Genomic DNA, 8477 nt, shown 5'->3' on the forward strand with positions numbered 1-8477 from the left:
TTTTTTATCTGAGTTGGGATTCCCTATCACAATACCTATGCAGATATTGCGTGATAACCAGGCCGCCATCTTCATTGCAAATAATCCAACATTCCATGAGCGTACTAAGCATGTGGAAGTTGATTGTCACTATATTCGTTATATGGTACTGAAGGGAGTCATCTCTACGCCATATACCCAGTCGTCTGAGCAACTGGCGGATATCTTCACCAAGGGTTTAAATGTTAAAGTCTTTAGTAATCTATGCAACAAGCTGGGCATGCTCGATATATATGCTCCAGCTTGAGGGGGAGTGTTAGAATTATGTTATAGTTTATATTTGGTTAATGGGTCATATTGGGCCCATACCACAAAAACCTAATATTTCTCTATATATATCCTTGTACTCCTTTACTAATGTGATATACAAACTATTTCTCCTATCTTCACACTTTTCATTCAGATGATTTTAGGGCATGGATGATTGCTTAGCCCTATCAAGGGTGAGGCTGTGGTAAGTTTTGTGGCCCGGAATCTCACTAGAATAATGGAGACTGAGGTGCTGGCTCAAGGAAGAAGAGAAGGAACCATCTCAAGCACGTGGTGGAAGACGATGCTTCCGTTCGGCATGTGGAGTTCATACCTATGTGCCTAGGGATATGGATCTTGATCAACCATCAGGTGAAGATGATTTTCCTCATCAACCCTATGTTTGGGAAAAAAGAGAGTCGTCTTCTCACAATCCTGGTGGATCTGGTGGCTATTCCTCAAAGACAATGAGCATCTTAAACAGTAACCCTAACCATCTGGAGTTTGCTAATCTTTATCCCAATAGTTATGTTGATAAGCAACTATTGGCAATCGATTGTTCAGAAAGGACCAGGGATGCAACAATCTCACTCTTGGTTTCCTCGTTACAGGAAAAGAAAGAGCCAAAGGATCTTAATCCACAGGTACAACCTAACTTCAATAGCCATAATATCATGGTTGATAAAGTTTTTTCAATCCTAGGTTCATCCGGTCCCCATCAAGATTCAATATAGAGGAAGATGAACGGGATGAACTAGGCGACAAGAGGCTTTCAAGAAGATCTCGTGGACATGAATTAGATGGTTTGATGACCTTGGAACACTATCAAAAAGAAATCAAATTGAAAGCTATAGCTTGAAGGGAAGTTATTAAACATGGTTCAACCCTTAAGAGAGACAGACGGTTTGTTTCTCAAACCTAATTTTTATTTCCTTTCCCTTTTCCTTGCTCTTTAATGAAATCTCTGAATTTCATTTGTTGGAATTGTCGGGGCGCCTCTAATTCAAGAATTGTTGATAGGGTGAAAAACTTATTACAGATCTAACTCCTTATATTATTTGCTTGGTTGAGACCTGTGCAGATATAATGCATTGTAGGAGGTTTTGTAACAAATTCAAGAGGAATTGGGAATGGGCTTCTATTCCAGCTTTAGGTTTCTTTGAGGGTATTATTGTGCTTTGGAAATGATGGCTTGGCTTTGTCACCCCAATTGCTTTGTCTAGACAAGCCATACATCTTGTTATCTTCTCTAGTAAGCCTGCGGAGTGGATTTTGTCAGTTGTGTATAATGCCCAGAACATTACTCTTCAGAAGAAGCTTTGGCAAGACTAATCTGGTATGTCTAATCTTATAACCTTCCTTGGTTAATTGCAAGTGATTTCAATGCTATAGTTGTTGATAATGAGCATCATGGGGGTCGGTTTGATCATTATGCTTGGAAATCCCATTATTTTATGAATTTCATCTCTAGAAATCATTTGTTTAACCTTGTTTTCTCTGACCCCATCCATACATGGTGCAGTGGCCAAACTTGTCTAGGGAGAAGACTGGCCAAGTTAGATATGTGGCTTGCAAACATTGATTGGATTTCTAATTTTACTTATTACTCTAATAAACACTTATCTTGAATTATATCTGATCATGCCCCCTTGTTCTTGGTTGCAAATTTTTACATTTATAGAAAAAACAAAGGTGTTTAAATTCGATAATTATTGATTGGAGTATAATGTTTATCGTGTCTCTGTTGCTAAGGCTTGGAATTTATCTTGTAATACCTCCCTTTTCATGCTTTTTCACATTGTGTCTGTAAGACCAAACAGAACCTCATAAGTTGGACGACATCTGGTTTGACTTCTCTAGTGTATGATATTAGGAATACTGAAGAAGAGATCAGTGCTTTAGAGAATATTGAGTGTTCAGCTGGCCTTAATCTCTCCCAACTTAATACCCTTCATTCCCTTCAGAACAGATATGCAACCCACCTTAAACAAAGCTCCATCAAATGGGTTGACAGGGCTAAGCTCTTATGGCTTAACAATGGGGATGCCAACTCAATCTTTTTTCACAAAGCTGCTCATATTCATAATCATCACAATATAATTTTCTCTTTGAATGACTTTTGGGTTTTCTTTGCTCTCAGCAACAGGATATTGAAAATTGTTTCATTAATTTTAACTCCAACGTTTGGAACTCTAAAAGTGCTTTTTCTGGAAGTGATATTCTTAGAGCCCTTCCTATTGATCATAACATGCTTTCTATTGAGGATCACCAGGCCCTTACTAAACCTGTGACCAAGAGGAAAGTTTATTGCACTATTAGGGCTATGGGTGAAGGTAAAAGTCCCAGACTCGATGGTCTCAATGTGGAATTTTATTTACATCATTGGGATTTAATTGGGACTCATCTGTTTAAAGCCATTGATTATTTCCTTTGGCATGCTTCTCTTCCTAATTCTTAGGTAAGATGTACATAGTGTTGACCCCTAAGATTAATAATCCCAATAAAATTAGTGATTTTAGGTCTATTTCTTTCGGCAATGTCTGTTATAAAGTTATTTCGAAACTTCTTTCCAATTGGCTTAAATTGATCATCCACAAACTTATTGGCAAAGAACAAAGTGGTTTCTTGGCCACTAAGTCTACCGTGGATAACATTTTGGTTATGCAAGAAGTGGCTCACTTCCGTGAAAATGATACCGATAGTCCCTTTAGGATGATATTTAAAGTTGAGATTGAGAATGCTTATGATACCCTTGAGTGGAACGTTATTCTTGCCACCCTTAGGTCTATGAACTTTCCCAAAATTTGGATTTTTTGGGTCAAGGCTTGTTTATCCTTGGCTAGCTTGTCTTTTATTATAAACGGTCAACCTAGCAAGTGGATGAAAGCTAGTAGAAGGGTCAGACAAGGGGATCCTCTATCACCCTATCTCTTTATTTTGGTTTCGCAAAATTTAATAGCTATCATGAACCATGCTCTTCATTTGAAAAGGATTTTGGGTTTGATGATTGTTTAGAGATTAATTTCAATCATTTGCTCTTTGCCGATGACCTTTTAATTATCACTAAAGCTATTAGATCTGCTGCCAGGTTCTGCAGATTTTGCCTAGATATGTATCGAGACTTCTTGGGTCAAGCTCCTAATCTTTCTAAATCCACCTTCCCTGTCCTTTCTTGGTGTAATAAAAAATTCTGTAGTGCTAATGGTAGAATTCTAGGTATGAACCTGGGAAGCTTTCCTTTTGAGTACCTTGGAGCTTACATTTCTTCCAACAGGTTGACTACTAGACAATCTCAATTTCTAGTGGATAGAGTTAATAAGGCAACCAATGCCTGGAATCATGAAGCTATCTCTCAAGCTGGTAGGCTTGTACTGATTAACTCTTCTCTCTTGAGCATCCCCATTTATCAGCTATCATGCTATTTCATTCCTAATGGCTGATTGATAAGTAATTAATTATAATATATTTTTATTAGATTTAGGTTTCATTTCTTAGTTGATCATGCATCTTTCTCCATGTTTCTAGTTCAATTTCACTCTTTTAGTTCAAGTTACTGTTCTTCTTCATTAGTTTACATGTAGATAAGTGGAATTTGGCCTTTATTTGAAATGCGGGCGATCTATGGTAGATATTACACCTATGGATCGTGGTGTAGAAATTTAAAAGACTTAAACCCTAGAAAAAGCCCAACCCACTCATGCCAGCTAACATAGCCGTGGATCTTTGCCTCCATCACAACCCTAATTTAACCCTCCTCTATATAAAGCCAAGAAAAAGAATTTCAAGGCATGTTTGGGCTATGAGAACAAGGAGACGATTTTTCTAAGGGTTGAAGATCATCTAAAGCTATTAAAGAGGAGAAAGAAGACAAAGATCAAGGGAGAGATTCATCGATTTACAAGAACATCACGCGTGAAGGATTAAGAATTTCTTCTTTCTTATTCTTTGATTTATTCCATGTTTAGATCTATGATGGATATGAACCTTTTAGCTTATAAATTGAACATGAGTGAGTAGATCTTTTGTTCTAGGATTGAGATTAGCCCAATGTTTAGATAAATGACTATGTATTGACTTTTATTATTTATAAATGTTTATTTGCTTTTGATTCAATTTTATGGTACTTAATGCTTGTGAATGGGTTGGACCCCTTATATTTGCATGATTTTAGATGCTAAAGGAAGAACCGAAAGGTGAACTAAGGAGTTGGAACCCTAGAATTGAACTTGAAGTCCTAGATTATGATTTCTTGAGGATTAATGGATGCCATAGAACTTAAAGGATCTAATTAGATTCAATTACCACGAAAGTAGGAATTGTTCTAAGTTAGATACCGCGTTATATTCTGAAAGGAAATAGTGAGTATCCTAGGGTATACCACTTTCAAAGCAATTAAACTTAACCAAGAAAGAGTCAATACAAAGTATTTTATCTATTATTGTGGTGAACTTCAATACGAGAAGCCTCTGCAATTTGAATTAATCATCTCAGCCATTAGTAGCCTTAATTTTGTTAGTTTTAGTTTTCATTGCTTATTATTTCTACAATTCACATACCTAGCGATTCGTCTAAATAACTCTAATTGCAAGAAATTGGTAATTAGCAACAAAGTCCTTGTGGGGACGATATTTATTTACTACTTGAACGACCCGTGCGTTTGTAGTACGCATCACTAATACTTTTCGAAAAATTGCTAGGGTTCATTTATGGGCCAAGGGTGGCAATAGAAGTAACTTCCACTCATTTTCCTGGAACAATACTACCCTTTCTAAGTTTGAGGGGGGCTTGGGTGTTAGAGATTTAAGGAATGGCAAGGTTGCTCTAATGACCAAACACTTTTTTGATCTTTTAAATTCTGCAGACAAATTGTGGGTTTCTATTTTCATAGCCAAGTATGGTGATTTCAGGATTTGGAATATCTCTTGCCTGTAGAAAGCTTCCTGGCTTTACAAATCTCTTTGCCAAATTGCTGCCACTCTTAAGCCAAATTTGTGGATAAACATGAGTAATCCAAGGGACATCAATCTTTTGGGAGACCCTTGGTGTCTTGATCTTCCAATTTCTTACAAGCCCACCTATGTCAACATGTGTCTTCCTATTGAATCCCTTTCTTTCCAAGATTTTATCAATGGTCAGGCCTTCAATATTGAAGCTATTTAACATCTTCTCGGAAGCCAGATTGATATGAGCAGAAATTCTAAAATTAATTGGAATCACTCTGGTCCCAAACATTGGGTCTGGTTCCCAGTAGCTGGTAAAATTGCTCAAGTGGTGTATAGCCACCTCAATCATCAGAAAGTTTCTAATCAGAATTGGACAGGGTGGCAATTGCTATGGAAGCTTAAAGTTGCACCTAGAGTGAAACTTTTTCTATGAAAACTATTCCCTGGAAAAGTACCTTTTTATGCTTTCTTATATGCCTTAGGCATTGGTCCTGCTTTGGAATGCCCCTTCTGTAAGTTGATACCTGAAACCACTGAACACATCATCTGGGAGTGTCCTAAGTCCAGGATCAGCTGGAACAGGTGTTAATCTGGCTTATGAACAGATTTCGTACTGAAATTGGAGACTCTTCTTTTAAAGCTCTGTTGGCTTCATGTGCATGGGCCATATGGACAGCTAGGTGCAACTACATTTTTAGAAGAACCAAACCAGACTCCCTCAAAATCTTTCATCAAGGTCTGCAATATGCAATGGATTACTATATGGGCTGTTCCAGTAATCCCATGGAGCTTAACATTCAAGATCTTTCTTGACGGAGTGTACAAGTTCTTTGTGATGCATCCTGGGATAGCAAAACAGGTAAATTTTGCAATAATAACTTGTATGAACCATTCAATTTTGGCAGGGTTTATGTCTCTGGAGACCCAGTCAAGTATTAGTTCTGAGACGGCAGTGCTGATGTTTGCTTTAGATCAATGCTCAGCCAGAAGATTGAAGGTAGATACCATGTAAACAGACTGTGCTAGTCTAGTTGAACTTCTGTATCAGAGAGATGATAGAGGATTAATTGGTGGTTGGAGGAGACTCTTAACGATATCAAGATAAGTTGCTTCGATTCCCACTAGTTTCAGTTGAGGTGATCCCAAGAGATGGCAATGGTTTTGCTGATTTTCTCGCCAATTGACATCCCGGCGTTTCCCTCTTCCGTGAAGGCCTTGATCTTCCCAGGTGAATCATAGATGCAGTTCAAGAATGGGGCCTTGTTTTCTAACGTTCTAGTTGCTTGTGCTTTGTTTCATTTCATCTAGTTGTATTGTCAGCTAGTCAGCTCTCTTATTAAATTAAAAAAAAAAAGCTCTTAATCATGTATAGTACATGAAATTTAATTTCATGCCGGATTGAACGATTAATTCCCAGTCTGTGCACACACCCCTGATATATAGCACTTGTTTTTCGTATCCTGATTGATGGCAAGGAATGAATGGCTGCCCCTCACAATTTAGAGGCTCGTTTTCTACTTCTTTTTCGTTTTCTTTTCTCATTTTCACTTTTAGGTTAATAATGCAAGCTCAGGTGAAGAGAATTACAGTTAATTCCGAGGCTATTGTGGATGCCTTGCATTTTCGTTACTGGAATTACAAAGATGTTAATGACATCCAAAAACTTTGCATTGTAGGAAAACTGAGCCTGTGTTGCAGTTAATACCTTCAAATATGGGCCACATGCATGATATTAAGCGGGAGGTATGTTTTATTATGATATTTTAGATCAAGTACTTATCTCCAATTACATGTGCTGTATTAGTATATCATTGCGCTGACAATTTCTTTATTATCAATTGCTGTGAAGTTCATATTTGTCCATATGCCAATTTGCAATATGACTCAGCATTATTTTTGTTCATCATTTGCTTGTGAAGGATAATTGAATCCACAAACAATCGTTTAGTTTTTTTTTTTTTAAAAATTTAATTTTAAAGAAAGGAGCCTAAGGCTGATTTATTAAAAACTTAAGAAAAACAACAACAAATAAAGCTACAAAAGAGGAACAATAAAGAACAATGAAAAACAAGAACTAGAAAAAGAAATCACAATTAGAAAAGCATTTCATAATCCATCGAGGAAGATCACGACAAAGATGAAATAGGGCAATGGTGTGATTACTGCTGCCATGAATCGTCAACTTAATTGCTGGAATGAACCAATCGCCCAAAATGGGGTGAATACGGAGAGAACCAACTGAGTTGAGTAAGTTTCTAATGATATTAAGCCGGTCAATGAGACGCCAGTCATCCGGATTGCACATAGAATAAATCTGCTGATACAAGTCTTGATTACTGATAAACAAATGATCGATTCTAAGATGATGTAAACAATCGTTTAGTTAAGTGATACCTATTATTTACTGCACTTATTGCCTGAGTATATAAATTCATTTCTTTCATTTTGTTCATTGAAAATGTGGGTGGAAAGAGGGAATTTTCCTTATTTTTCCTTGGGAATGGTACTGTTATAAAAAGGTTCTTGTACTGTACATCCAATTACTTGCCAGTTGCAGTTGTTACAGATGCTTCTTGTATTGTGCTTAGGAACCTTTGTTTTTCTGTGTTTTTTTAGGACCACACAAACACAACGGTCCTGACTGAAAACCATGTGTGACCAGCATTTCAGCCAAGCCAATAATCCTGGAGAGAAGGGTAATTCATTATTATTATTATTATTATTATTATTATTATTATTATTATTATTATTATTATTTACTTTGGTTCTCAGTTGGACTAACAGGGGTGATAATTTTGATCGAGGAAAAATTAATGATATTATGGAAAAAAATTAAATAAAAAGCAATAAATTTTTTTAAAATGGTTTATATAAGGTTGACAAACCATTCATTTCAATCAATATTATGAGATAAATTTATCTTTTTAACATCTCACGTAGTAAGAGAAAGAATTATTATTTTTTTAATATAAATATGGTAAAATAATAAAATTTTGTTATACTACAATAATGTGAAGTGTGAGAAAACTCTCAAAAATGACATGAAATTTCTTTGTTTCAATATATATATATATATATATATATAATTGATGCATTATAACAGAGATAAATTAAAAAGAAAAATATAATTAATTATATCCCTTTTATGTCATTGTTCATGAAATTTTTTTCCGCATGCCTAAGGTGCATAAAATGCTAACTATCCTATTTTTAGGGGTGACAAGAATTAAAATTTTTCGCTTGTTG

The 8477-nt window shown here is 36.1% G+C and overlaps 1 long non-coding RNA gene across 2 annotated transcripts; it reads left to right on the top strand.

Moving 5' to 3' along the window:
* The first annotated feature begins 363 nt into the window (after positions 1 to 363).
* LOC120271817 lies at positions 364 to 7946 on the top strand. 2 transcript variants are annotated; one of them, XR_005540059.1, is made up of 6 exons: positions 364 to 932; positions 991 to 1191; positions 1370 to 1624; positions 6137 to 6459; positions 6908 to 6974; positions 7848 to 7946. It is a non-coding gene; the product is annotated as an uncharacterized LOC120271817 (long non-coding RNA). The 2 variants fall into 2 exon arrangements; XR_005540058.1 differs by lacking the exons at positions 364 to 932; positions 991 to 1191; positions 1370 to 1624 and having other exon boundaries at positions 1633 to 6459.
* The last annotated feature ends 531 nt before the right edge of the window (positions 7947 to 8477 follow it).

The sequence above is a fragment of the Dioscorea cayenensis genome, chromosome 11, assembly GCF_009730915.1.
Source record: "Dioscorea cayenensis subsp. rotundata cultivar TDr96_F1 chromosome 11, TDr96_F1_v2_PseudoChromosome.rev07_lg8_w22 25.fasta, whole genome shotgun sequence".
In the NCBI taxonomy this organism is placed as follows: domain Eukaryota; kingdom Viridiplantae; phylum Streptophyta; class Magnoliopsida; order Dioscoreales; family Dioscoreaceae; genus Dioscorea; species Dioscorea cayenensis.